The 13,235-nt window shown below is 38.5% G+C and overlaps 1 long non-coding RNA gene across 2 annotated transcripts in view; it reads right to left on the bottom strand.

Annotated features, from left to right (window-relative positions):
* The window catches only part of LOC125639312 (uncharacterized), a 210,387-nt gene that overhangs the window by 54,221 nt on the left and 142,931 nt on the right, over window positions 1-13,235 (bottom strand). For both annotated transcript variants that reach the window (XR_007357456.2, XR_012669503.1), the window contains exon 3: window positions 12,506-12,680. This is a non-coding gene — a long non-coding RNA (uncharacterized LOC125639312). The remainder of the gene's footprint in view (window positions 1-12,505; window positions 12,681-13,235) is intronic.

The following is a 13,235-nucleotide window of genomic DNA, read 5'->3' as shown; positions in this document are numbered from 1 at the left end:
GATCAGGAGGTTTCCTTTCTCCAGCTCCACTCCAACTGAGAGCTATAGCAAGGCTTTATGAAATGCATATTTATGTGTTCCCAAAGGAAAAGTCATTTTGGTGTCAGGGGAAAAGGTGAGAGGATGGGAGGGAGGTCTGAGACCATCACTACGCACATTTCCCCAGGAAATGTTTTACTAAAAATCAGATTTTTCTTCAGCCTGCAAGAGGACAGAATATGATTATGGGAATTTTGCACTGCAAAATTCTGCCTGGAGCTGAATGTTTGTGCTATAGGAAGGTCATGAGAGTTCGAGGGATTGAAAGGAGGAGAGATTTTATTCCACTCAGAAGAGAGCAGGATTCTATTTCCAAAATTGACTTGTTGCTTATTTTAATTATTGAAAAACTCAAAACTGCTAACCTGCCATTATGAAGTGTTTGGCTTCACTTCAAGTTCCCTGTAACGGCTATTTAAATCTCTCTGGGAATCTTAGTGTTTCTCTTACATTTTTGTGCACTATTTTTTCATTCAAATTGGTTTGTCCAAACTTTGATGCAATTCCTAGCCTTGGCCCTAAATATTTTGGTCTGATGCATCAGATATTCTGGGTACAGGGCACCATTTCCCCAGCACCCCAAATCCACTCACCCACCTCATCCGTACTGGTAGCACCTTACCCTCCATTCTGCCCCACACCTTACCATTCCTGCTTCCCTAATATACATGTAACAGATGATTTAAAAGCCGCTAGTCTTTATTTCCTAATCAAACAAAATTCTGAAAGAATTGCTGAATGTTCTGTGTGCATGAGTATGTCATGAACACATTCACTTTCATGGTAACAAACATCCACTAGAGAGTAAACTAACATGAAACTAAATATTAAAGGACCAGCCATTTCTTTCTGCTGTATGATGTGAAGACAGGAAAGGAGAGGAAATTCTAGGGACAGGAGTCAAAATTGTCAGAAGTGGGAGTATGAATGCAACATTGTATGCTCCCCTCCTCCCCCAGAGGCCAGAGGCTGGGCCCCCTTCAGGTTCAGAGTCTGCCTGAGAGGCAAAACCAGGGAGCAGTTGCTCTATATGGGACGTTCCCCTCTGAAATTATACACCCCCCCTGAGTGCAGCAAGTTTCAGCGCTGTAAAGCGCCAGTGTAGACAGTGCACGAGGTCCACCCCTTCTGGAGGTGGGTTTTTAGAGCGCTGGGAGAGCTCTCTCCCAATGTTCCCCTGTGACTACACAAACCATGTTAAAGTGCTTTAACGTTGCCAGTGTAGACAAGCCCTTAAGACAGGTGTTTGCACAAAAGTGAGGAAGTGAATGCAGCTCAGATCAGCATTAGCTTCTGATCTGCACTACCTCCTCGGTGCCTGCTCCAAAGCCCTGTGATGCTGATTGAAAGAGTCCCATTGACGTCTATGGGCTTTGGACCAGACGCTTGGAAAGGGGAGAACACACAGGCATAGCAGAGGAATCAACGACATCTGGCTCTGTAGAGACACACAAAATCACAACTTTCAGAGTAACAGCCGTGTTAGTCTGTATTCGCAAAAAGAAAAGGAGTACTTGTGGCACCTTAGAGACTAACCAATTTATTTGAGCATGAGCTTTCGTGAGCTACAGCAGCCAAAACTGCCTACCTGATGGCATCCCTTTCAATTAGGGCTCCCTTTGTGCAGTGGTGCTTCCATGGCAGAAGTCAAAGAATTTATTAAAAGGGTCTTGAAAGAACAGTTTATTCTGTGTATTTGAGAGAGAATAAAGTAGTAATTGTTGATGTCTTGTATGTCAATGTCTTTATATTTGTATTGACTGGAACAATATGGTATTTTCCATTTTTCCCTGGCAAAATGTTGGCTGCAAAAATGTTTGAAATTCATAGGAACTGGTCATTTTGTACATTTTTTTTAAAAAAACCAAGCACATATTCACTGGAGATACTGTTTCAATGGTCATTCACTACCAGTGCACATGAACAAGTCCTGCTTCTTAATAACAGCTATCAAGATACCCACAGATGCACAACTAGTTGTTTACTTCAATATATTAAAAGTGCATGTGAAAAACTCTATGCACCTTACAGTCCTTATAAAAAGATACCAATATTTAACATGAAAAGAAAATCCCTCAACTCCCTGCAAAATAAAATCCACCACTCAACCTTCCTCATTCTACAATTTTATTTATTTAGTATGATTAAAGTGAGTTGTCTGGAGCACTATGAATCATCCAATTTGTAAAAAAAAAAAAAAAAAAAAAAACCAACCCAATATTCATAAAACACTCCTAAAAAATGAATGCTATATAATTGCTGTTTCCAGGGTCTACCTACACCATAAAATATCATGTGTCCTATCTGTGAACAGAGAAGAACATCTAAAAGGGATACTGGGAAGTAATCGAGTTGCATGTGAGAACAACAGTTTGGAGCAGCAGCAACAACATCTTAGGATTTGTCTTCACTACAGCGCTACATCAATGCAACTAAGTTGATGTAGTGTGTCTGGAGAAGACACGCTATGTCGACGGGAGAGTGCTCTCCAGTCAATATAATTACTCCACCTCAGTGAGAGGCGGAAGCTGTGTCAATGGGAGAGTGTCTCCGACCTGCATAGTGTGGTGTAGACACCGCTTTAAGTCGATGTAACTTATGTCGCTCAGGGCGGTTGGTTTTTTCACACCCCTGAGTGATGTACGTTACATCGATTTAAGTGGTAGTGTAGACAAGCCCTAAGATTCTGCTGTATGGTTTTGATAGTATTCCTCCCTTGCACCTGCTGAATTGCAGAGACAGGTCCTTAGGTGTTTTGAAAAACCCAATATAAACAAAAATATTTTCCTGACATTTGAAAAATTATTTTCGATGAAAACTGTTAAAAAGCTAAAGACAATAGTATTGTGTCAGAGTGAATGACAACTGGACAGTGAAACTTACTGAAACTGACTCCTTAACTTTCATTGTCCAAGCTGAATGGAATGCAAAAATGTCAACAACAGTGTAAATGGTTGAAGTGTATCAGGATTGTGTTGAATTCAATGAGAAGTTTGCATGAGAGAGGACTGCAAAAATGGGGCTTGAGGCCATAGCTCTGAGCTAAGGTCGTAGACTATAGGTGCATTAGAAATAGCACAGACACATAGAACCCAGGGATTAGCTGAAAAAAGTGGCCATCGTGCAAAAAGAAATTAAAATTGTGTATTTTGAAAAATGATAAATTAGACAACCTTGATGAAATCTGCCCCTGTGGCCTGCTTACAGCAAAAGTTGAAGTTTGGGTAGGGGAAAATCTAATACCTCCAAGGCTACCAGTGAAGCAAAAAATTGTATTAGCTTTACATCCTGAAGCATATTTGTTAGTATTTAACAAATTATGTGCTTCATTTAAATACTGTTGCCAGTAGCCAAATATATTAAAATCACCTCATTAGGTTTTAAGTCAATCAAGTTAAAAAATTAAAAGATGCTTTTCTTACTTTATGCCTAGGTACTTCTGTGCTCATTCAATAAATGCCAAAGGGATTCCTATGCCACAAAGGTGTTTTTCCATAACCCTTTGTCTGCAGGTCTCCTGAACTTAGACTGTAATATGGAAAGACAAGGCATCCATGTGATTTCAGAATATTGCCGATGTTCCACAGTTATAAAGTTAGCTGTAATATCAAATATGTGAGTGCCTGAATCACTTACATTGCAAAGAGCCATATGCTCCTCTGGTAAAACGAAAGAAACAGGCACAGAAAAGGCTAAAGAACTGACTTTACTACGCCAAATAAGTTGCATCAAGCAGAGGTTGTATGGTCACATGAGGAATAATGATGTGAGAATCTGGAGACCTAAATTCTATTCCTAACTCTTCCACCAACCTTCTGTGTGACCTCGAGCAAGTCTCTTTATCACATGTGCCTTTGTTTCTCAATTTGTAAAATGGAGATATTTAGCCTCTTTAAGCAAAGGTCTTTAAGCTGTAGAGATGAAAAGCATGATATAAGAACTACCTATTATTAATACCCATCATGCTAGTTAGAACCCATTCCTGTATCTCTTCATCAAGAAAAAGCCCTATTTCTCTGTTGCCATGGCTAGATTCACTAAAGGCACTGTGCTGGGAAGAGGTACAGCACTACACCCCATGCATATGGCAGCATCTGTGGTACACAGTATGGTATACAGAAGTCCTGGTATTTATGAAAATATAGCAAACTTTTCTTGTACCCTTGAAGAATGAGATGAATTCTATGAACCCCCAATATTTATAGCTTGTGCTTATATGGTTAAACATCTATGGAAACATTTAAAATTTGCCACACCACAGTATACATTTCTGCCAATCACAAGTTAATGCTGCTTGGAATAGCAGTATTGAAACTGAGGAAAAAAGAAGCAGTTGTTGACTATCCTATTTAAAGAGTCACAAAACTCAAAATACATTCTTTGACTAATATAATTGTGATTTACTTTGCCTTTCTCTGGGCCTAACTCAACAGGATATTTAAACACATGCCTAACTAGAAGCCCATGAGTAGTCACATGGATGTTAGTAGGACTAATCACATGCTTCAGGTTAGACTTGTGGTTGAATACCGTGCTGAATTGGGGTGTATATAATATGAGTGAATAATAGTGGAAGGAAACTATCAATTTGAGAAACATCACAAAATTCCTTGAATAAATTATTTGACTAAGTGTAATCAATAACTTGACCTTTTTAGCAGGAGTTTTTTTTTACTTAGAATGGGACCCTGTTTCTTTTTTTCCCCCCTAAAACTGTACTTAGGTTTTGATGGCTGAGGTCTTCTGTCCTTGCAGGTCAGCACTACTCAAGCAAGTTTACAACGAACTACTTTGACAGCCCGTTAGAAAGCTCTGATGTGTTTGACAACTCATCCATCACTGACCATATGGTATGAACTACAATACAGCAATCAGCAGCAACAGCAGTGCCAGGTGAATGACATTCAGAAGAAGCTTTATCACAACAAAATCCATAAGAATAAAAAAGGTAGAACTATATTAATTATAAATAAGTTAATTAATCAATGTTAAACTTCTATCCAATTCTCCTACTAGGTAAACTACTGATATAAAAATGTTAAATTACTTGCTATTAGTATAAAAGCCACTTGTCAGTTAGAGAGAAGTTTATTTCTGTCTCACTGGTCTGCTTATTCCACTGTAGAACCCTTTTTAAATACAGAATCACCAATTGGCTCAATCTTTTAATTTTATTATAATGTAAAATAAAGTTCACTATGATCAGAACTAGAAGCATCTAATTCACTGCACTTAATCTGATCAGACTCCTCATATATTGCCCAGGTCAACAAAGGCAATTTATGAAATGTTATACTGAACATACCAGTAATGAAATATTGATCTATCTTTTTCTACCTTTTACTTTGGAGGTAAAATAAAGATGTATTCAAACAGGAAGTATTTCTATTAAATTTAACATCTCTCATAGTATATTTAATTTTCAATTTCAGGTCTCTAATTTATGCATCATCTGGGGATTCTAAACTGATGACATCTAGAATGCCAATATAATCAATGCCATTTCAGTGTATTTTTATTGGTGTGTGATACAAATATTTATTGCAGAGTCTGAGTTCAGTCAGTTCTTGCCAAAACTCAGATTATTATAATCAGAATTGAATGCACATGAAAAAACCCAAACAAATTAACAATGTGTTCAGTGAAATTCTATGAAGAAACCAAAGCAAAATGTGGTACTCACAGCTGACCATCCTACCCGTTTTTTTCCTCTATAGATGGGGAAAGAGGGAGAACAACTGGCTCTGTATGGACGGGGGAGCTGGAATCTGAGATAGGAAGAAATTTTCCTTTAGGGCATGGAGTGACAGCAGAGCTGCTCTGCAAATGCTAGTGCAAGATCAACAAACTGCAGTCAACTGTGTTGCGCCTCCAAATCTCCACCTCCCCCACCCACCACCACACACACACACACTTGGGTTGGGAAAAGGGCTGTGGCGCTCCATAATCAGGGATCCACTGGCCCCAAACCCATTCCTCCCTGGGCTTCTCATCTAAATCAGCCTGAAGACAACCCCCAGGAAGCTGGACTGCACATTGCACAGAAGAGGCACTATTTGTAGACCATACTTGGGAGTGAGTAAATCATGGCATTTTCCCCTGCCACACACCCCCACCCCCAGCACATTCACACCACCATTGCTCCCCTTTCCAGTCTGGCAGGGTGATCATTTTCAAATGTGAATGACTGAGCAAGTATGTGACCCCAATAGGACAGGTAACTAAGAGGTCATTTGCTATAGGACACACTTTATTCAGTCTTTCCACAGCCATCAATAAATAACCATAGGTAGAACAATAGTTCCCTACAGCAGTTACCTACAATGACCAGAACCATTTTTTTCTAAACTTATTCCTAAAGTGAGTGAACCTTCCACCTTCTCTAATGAACTTCCCTCTTTTGGAACAGAAAGGTTTCTCTTACTGTACAGAGCTGCATAACAAGATTTCAAATGAAGAAAGAAGGATTCTGCTAAGTATGTGATGCCAGGGAAATTTTGTTTCCTTAAAGTCCCTTCATTATTTACAGTTGCCAAGTTAGTTAGAATATTTTATAAATTGTCTCTGGCCAAAATTAACTGCAGTTCTGAGGGTGACCTGCACTACTCCAACATCTGCTTCTCCCTCACCTTTAATCAGGACCAGAGATCAGAAAACTCAAAGAAGAGATGGACTCAGGGTCAGATTCTGATCTTGCTTACGTCAGTGTAAAGGTGAAACTCCACTCAGTGCCAGTTGAACTACCGCAGTGTAAAAGTGAGGGAGCAATATAGTCATAGCAGTGCCCTATAGGTAGCTCACAGATAGAACTGCAGAATGATTTAAACAGAGGTCAACATCCTGTGTTCTTAACTCCAAATATGTAATGGTGAATTGGGAAGATTATAATGGAGGGAACAGGATAAAAACAAAATTAAAATTCGGGCTGTCGATTAATTGTAGTTAACTCACACGATTAACTCAAAAGAATTAATCGCAATTTTTCACAGTTTTAATTGCACTGTTAAACAATAGAATACCAATTGAAATTTATTAAATATTTTGGATTTTTTTCTACATTTTCATATATATTGTATTCTCTGTTGTAATTGAAATCAATGTGTTATTTTTTATTACAAATATTTTCACTGTAAAAATGATAAACAAAAGAAAAGGTATTTTTCTATTCACCTCATACAAGTACTGTCTCTTTATCATGAAAGTGCAACTTATAAATGTAGATTTTTTTTGGTACATAACTGCACTCAAAAACAAAACAATGTAATACTTCAGGGCCTACAAGTCCACTCAGTCCTGCTTCTTGTTCAGCCAATTGCTAAGACAAACAAGTTTATTTACATTTACAGGAGATAATGCTTCCCTCTTCTTATTTACAATGTCACCAGAAAGTGAGAACAGGCATTTGTATGGTACTTTCGTAGCTGGCATTGCAAGGTATTTACGTGCCAGATATGCTAAACATTCATACGCCCCTTCATGCTTCGACGACCATTCCAGAGGACATGCTTATGACACTCATTCAAAAAAATAATGCCTTAATTAAATTTGTGACTGAACTCCTTGTGAGAGAATTGTATGTCCCCTCCTCTGCTCTACAGAACCCAAACTACCAAAAAAGAAAATCAACCTTCAGCTGACTCAGAGGATGAAATGAACATGCATCAATCTGCACTCCTTTGGATTGTTATTGAGCAGAACCCATCATCAGCATGGATGCATGCCCCCTGGACTGTGTTTGAAGCATGAAGGGACATGAATCTTTAGCGCATCTGGCACATAAATTGTGATGCCGGCTGCAACAGTGCCATGTGAACGCCTGTTCTCACTTTCAGTGACATTGTAAACAAGAAGCAGGCAGCATTATCTCCTGCAAATGTAAACAAACTTGTTTGTTTGAGTGATTGGCTGAACAAGAATTAGGACTGAGTGGACTTGCAGGCTCTAAAATTTTACATTGTTTTATTTTTTGAATGCAGTTTTTTTTTACATAATTCTACATTTGTAAGTTCAACTTTCATGATAAAGAGATTGCACTACAGTACTTATATTAGGTTAATTGAAAAATACTATTTTTGTTTTTTTACAGTGCAAATACTTGTAATCAAAAATATAAAGTGAGCACTGCACACTTTATATTCTGTGTTGTAATTGAAATCAATATATTTGAAAAATATAGAAAACATCCAAAAATATTTAAATAAATGGTATTATATTATTAACAGTGCAATTAATCGCAGTTAATTTTTTTAATCACATGATTAATCATGATTAATTTCTTTAATTTCTTGACAGCCTTAAGTAAAATGCATACACTTTATATTTACATACATAGAACAAATACCAGTTTTATTATGCTTCTCAGGGGCATAATTAAATTGATTTCATATCATTCCCTAAGTGAAATGAGTGGATGTACCACATAGATACTACAGACCTTAGCATTTTTGTCAGTTGATGAGAAAGCATTTCACATGAAAACTCATTGATCAGCAAAATGTAAACACAACCAAAGCATTGCTTGTCTATTTTCATTTCCCATGCAAAGTTCTGAATTATTAATAACATTGCAGTCACTGATGTAACTTCTTTTAAAGAAAAAAGCCTTCATAAAATATCTAAAGTACTTGATCTAAATAAAAAAAACCTGCTAACCATGTCCTCTAGTAAAGGCTACTAGTGTGATAAAATAATACACCTTGATAAAATTAAACTGACATTTAGCACAAGAAATACAGAATTACGGGTATGATTTTCATTCAGTAAAATCATATAGTCTGGACTATATTTTGGCTCCAGGAATCACAGCCAATTTGGGGAGGTGTTAAATACCCCAGGCCCTTTAAATCACCCCTGGAGCTACCAGCTGCACAGGCAGCTGGGAGCCCCAGGGCTCAGGGGAGATTTAAAGGGCCCCGGGCTCTGGCCACCGCTACCACAGTGGAGCTCCGGGCCCTTTAAATCACTGCCGGAGCCCTGTCACCACTACCCCGGGGCTCTGGCAGGGGGGCTCAGGGAGCGCTTTAAAGGGCCCAGGGCTCCAGCCACTGTGGGGACCCCTGGTGCTCCAGCAGGGGAGCTCGGGGGGGTGCTTTAAAGGGCCTGGGGCTCCCCGCAGTGGCTGGAGCCCCTGGCCTTTTAAAGTGCCACCTGAGCCCTGCTGCCAGAGCCCTGGGGTAGTGGAGGCAGGGCTCCAGCTGTGATTTAAAGGGCCAGGGGCTCCAGCTGCTGCGGGGTGCCCCAGGCCCTTTAAATCACCAGCCTGGGGAAGCTGGTCTACTGGCTCTTGCCGGTACGCTGTACCGGACCATACTAGCTTACTGTCACCTCTGGGTACATTGCACTAGTGGAGGACAAATGGAGGACAAACAGTCAGATGCAGGCAGAACTCCTCCAAAGATGCTGGGAGGAACAGTTCCTGTGCTGCTTTTGGAGATGCAATGAGTTCTCTCTCCAACACTAGCCTCAGATTGGTACACTGAATCTGACTGTAGCCATGACCCCTTTGGCATGTGTAGCACCACTGCATGGAGTACAAGTACCAAGACTCTCGCTGCTTCTTGCACAGATTACTAGGGGCAATGGGCGCAGAGTACCCTATATCATCTCTCAACCCTTACACACATGTGCAGCGGCCACCGCTGAATTCACCATGCAACAGCTCACTTTCTAATACCAAATATATACATGGTATTCAGGATAGTAACATGGACTGCTGCCAAAAAGAGTAGCCAAAAAGGGTAGCAAAGGTCATTTCTTGATTATTAATCTCCTTATTCAGGCAAACCTTATGACTTGAATAAGGATGCAAGACTTGGGTCGAAATCTTAGAAATAAAACAATGCAATTTAATATGCATTTCATGATTTACTTTCTTTCCTAATCACGTGTTTTGAGTAAGAAAGATCCTCCTCAAACACACACAAAAACTAACAAGTTCTTATTAGTAATAAAAATAAATGATAAAATGGGCTGTTATCAGGCATCATTCCCCCATTTTTGGAATATACATAAAAGTCCAGTTGTAAATTTAACTCGGGATTTACTAAATCTTATGGTCTATAATGCCCAATCCTGCAAAGCCTTACACTCATACCTAACTTCATTCATCAAAAAAGAATCCTACTAATTTAAAAATAGACAATTGACTTTATTGGAACTACTCACCATGCATAAAATTAAGCACACGTGTAAGGCTTTGCAGGATTGAAACCTATGTAAATAGTCCATAGTTCAAGTTATTTGACCTCTAAAGGATATTGTAGGATCCATATATCAGAGAGAGGGAGTTTTGTGAGAGTCTGGTTAAGGTGGTAGGGGTCTTCATTTTTGTTAAAATTATTGCTCCTGCTTGGACATTTTCAGCAATTGGAAGAGTCTATTTATTCCATTGTATGTTTGAAATTAGTATCAAAGGCACCCAGAGCCTGAGAAGAGCTTTAAAACAAGTAAAAAGTTGATACAAACCAAAATAAATATATACTTTTCATTCCAGAGAAGCAAACTACATTCTTGGAAACTTTCAAACAAGAGTGTTTACCTTAACTCAGCAATTTAAAAAGACAAAACAAACAAACAAAAATCCAAACTTGAGATGCATGATTAAAAACGTGAAACAGGAAGTGTGCCCTTTAAATACCAACTCCTAATTGCGGAGATATTAATATGTAAATCTAATTACGTACATTTAAGGATTAGGTATTTCATTAAATCTGCCTTGACGTAAATTGCACAGTCAGTTCTTTTATTAAGACTGATCATGAATTTCCATTCTGGTATTTGTTAATAATAACTGACAAAATATCAGAGGTTCACCCTTGCTGCAAGCATTTCAATGATGGCTTTACAGCACAGCTAAGTTAAATACCCTCATGCTCAGCTCCAGAGCATTCATGATGTTCTATTACGTGACATGAATAAAAAAAGCTTAATTTTAGCCAATTATATTTATTGGCAATTCAAGGGTGCATATACAATCCAATTATCAGAGACTTGAAATAGTTTTGCACTATTGCCCTCCGAGCTGGTCCAAGCATTCTTTTTAACTATTGGCAGTCTAATAGTTGGCTGGGATCAAGTCATGTGTCTGATATTAATTGAAGAAGGCACCATTGGTATCTCATGCTCAAATAAATTGGTTAGTCTCTAAGGTGCCACAAGTACTCCTTTTCTTAGTGCAACTTCAGGTATTGTAATCCACACTTGGTTACCTTCAAAGCACAAGGGACAATAATTTTATATTCTACAATGCAAATCCAGTCAATTGTATACAGTACATGGAAGAAAATATTTCCTTAAGATGCATGAAAGTCAGTTCTCTGTAGTGGAAAACACATGGGAAACTAAGTGGGAAGTACTGGGTCTCAATCCAGCTCCCACTGAAATCAACAAGGGTTGACTCTTTCCCGTGCATTCCTATGTTCTTAGGTCCAGTAGTTTATGTTCTCTAGATACCCGGGCTGGGGGGAGAGGTGTATATGCATATGGCATGTCAGGATTATTATTGAAAAGAGCAGAGCCAGGTTTAAAAATGCCAAATATTTTCATGGGAAATTTAGTGGGGTGGTGTCTCTTTTCATCTCAAATTTGCCATGAAAAAATTATGGCTTTCCAATGAAAAACTGAAAAAAAAAAATTCAACTGTTCTTTTTTTTATTTTTAGTATTCAGTTTCCATTTTGTGGTTTTGTTGTTGTTTAATTAAATTGAAATAAATTGAAAATATATTTTCCATGAAAAATAATCAACCAGTTCTACAAAAGAGGAATAAAAAACATACAGTGCCAGATTCTTAGCTGTTATAAATTGTCAAGGCTACATTCAAAGAGAGCTATGTCATAGGGTATGTCTAGACTGCACACACACCCAAAAAAAAGTGTACTCAACTCAGGCTAGCTAGCCTAAGGAAGCTAACAAAATAAAATAGCAGTGAAGATAATGGTAACTTGGCTTTTACCTCAGGTTAGCTAGAGTTCAACCTCAGGCTGCCCTATAGAATTGAACTTGATCTGCTAACCCAAGTTAAAAGCCAAATTCCCATGTCTTCGCTGCTATTTTAACCCTATTTAGCTAACGTGGGTTAGCAAACCCAAGTTAAAACCCATTAGATCACATGTCTGACCTTCTGTATATCACAGGCCATTAAACTTCGCCAGTAGCCTCTGTACTGAGACCAATAACTTGTGTTTGGCTAAAGCATATCTTCCAGAAAGGCATCTGGTCTTGATGGGAAGACATCAAGAGACAGAGAATCCACCACTTCCACTGACAGTTTGCGCTAGTGGTTAATGTGTGCCTAATTTCTAATGTGATTTTGCATGGTTTCCAGCTACCACCCATTGGTTGTTGTTATACCTTTCTCCACTAGATTGAAGAACCCTTTAGTACCCGGTATTTTTCCCCCTTGGTGGTACTTCTACACCATAATCAAGTAACCACTCAAACTTTTTTGATAAACTAAGTAGACTTACCTCTTTAAGTCTCTCACTGTGAGGCATTTTTCCAACACTCAAATCATTTTGTGGCTCTTTTCTTCACCTTCTCCAAGTTTTCAACATCATTTTTAATACATGGCCACCAAAACTGTCCACAGTACAGTCCTCACTATGTGAGGAGTTGGCTCTGTAGAATCTGAAATTCAATAGTCTGGGGAGGAAAGTGAATTTTTAATAAATGAATCTTCATTTTAAATTGAATGAATGCCAGAATCATTAGTATGTTTAGACTGCTCTATGATGCTCAGACAATACAAAGCAGCTATAATCCCACTTTAATCAACCAGTTAAAAAGCATTTATCATTGCTTTGCATTGCAAAAAGTAGTACAAAGCAGCCAGAACACACCAGTGAATTTGGCTTATTATTTTTCTCCTCTGACTAATGTTGGATGAAGCATAAAAGATCACTTCTGAGAAATATCTAAGCAAATGGATCCTCATCTGAAGTTCACCAGAACTTTTCCATACATCTTTAGTTTGAAAATTATCTAAGAAAGCAACACTGTCTTATACAATTTCTTAGTTTTGTCCAAGTGAGACATATCAGAACAGCCTTTTTAGTTGTAATTCACAAGTTGTGTTTCAGGTCTCAGTGGAAACCAGGAAATTTAGAAACTGGGTTCAGGGGGTCTTTGAACCAATTCCTATGGAGAACCCGGTGGTTGATCCTATTGCATCAAAGTCAGAGGGAGCTGTGATATAGA

This window comes from Caretta caretta, chromosome 7 (assembly GCF_965140235.1).
Source record: "Caretta caretta isolate rCarCar2 chromosome 7, rCarCar1.hap1, whole genome shotgun sequence".
Lineage (NCBI taxonomy): Eukaryota > Metazoa > Chordata > Testudines > Cheloniidae > Caretta > Caretta caretta.
Note: the sequence above shows the minus strand (reverse complement) of the source record. Positions and strands in the feature narration are given on the sequence as shown.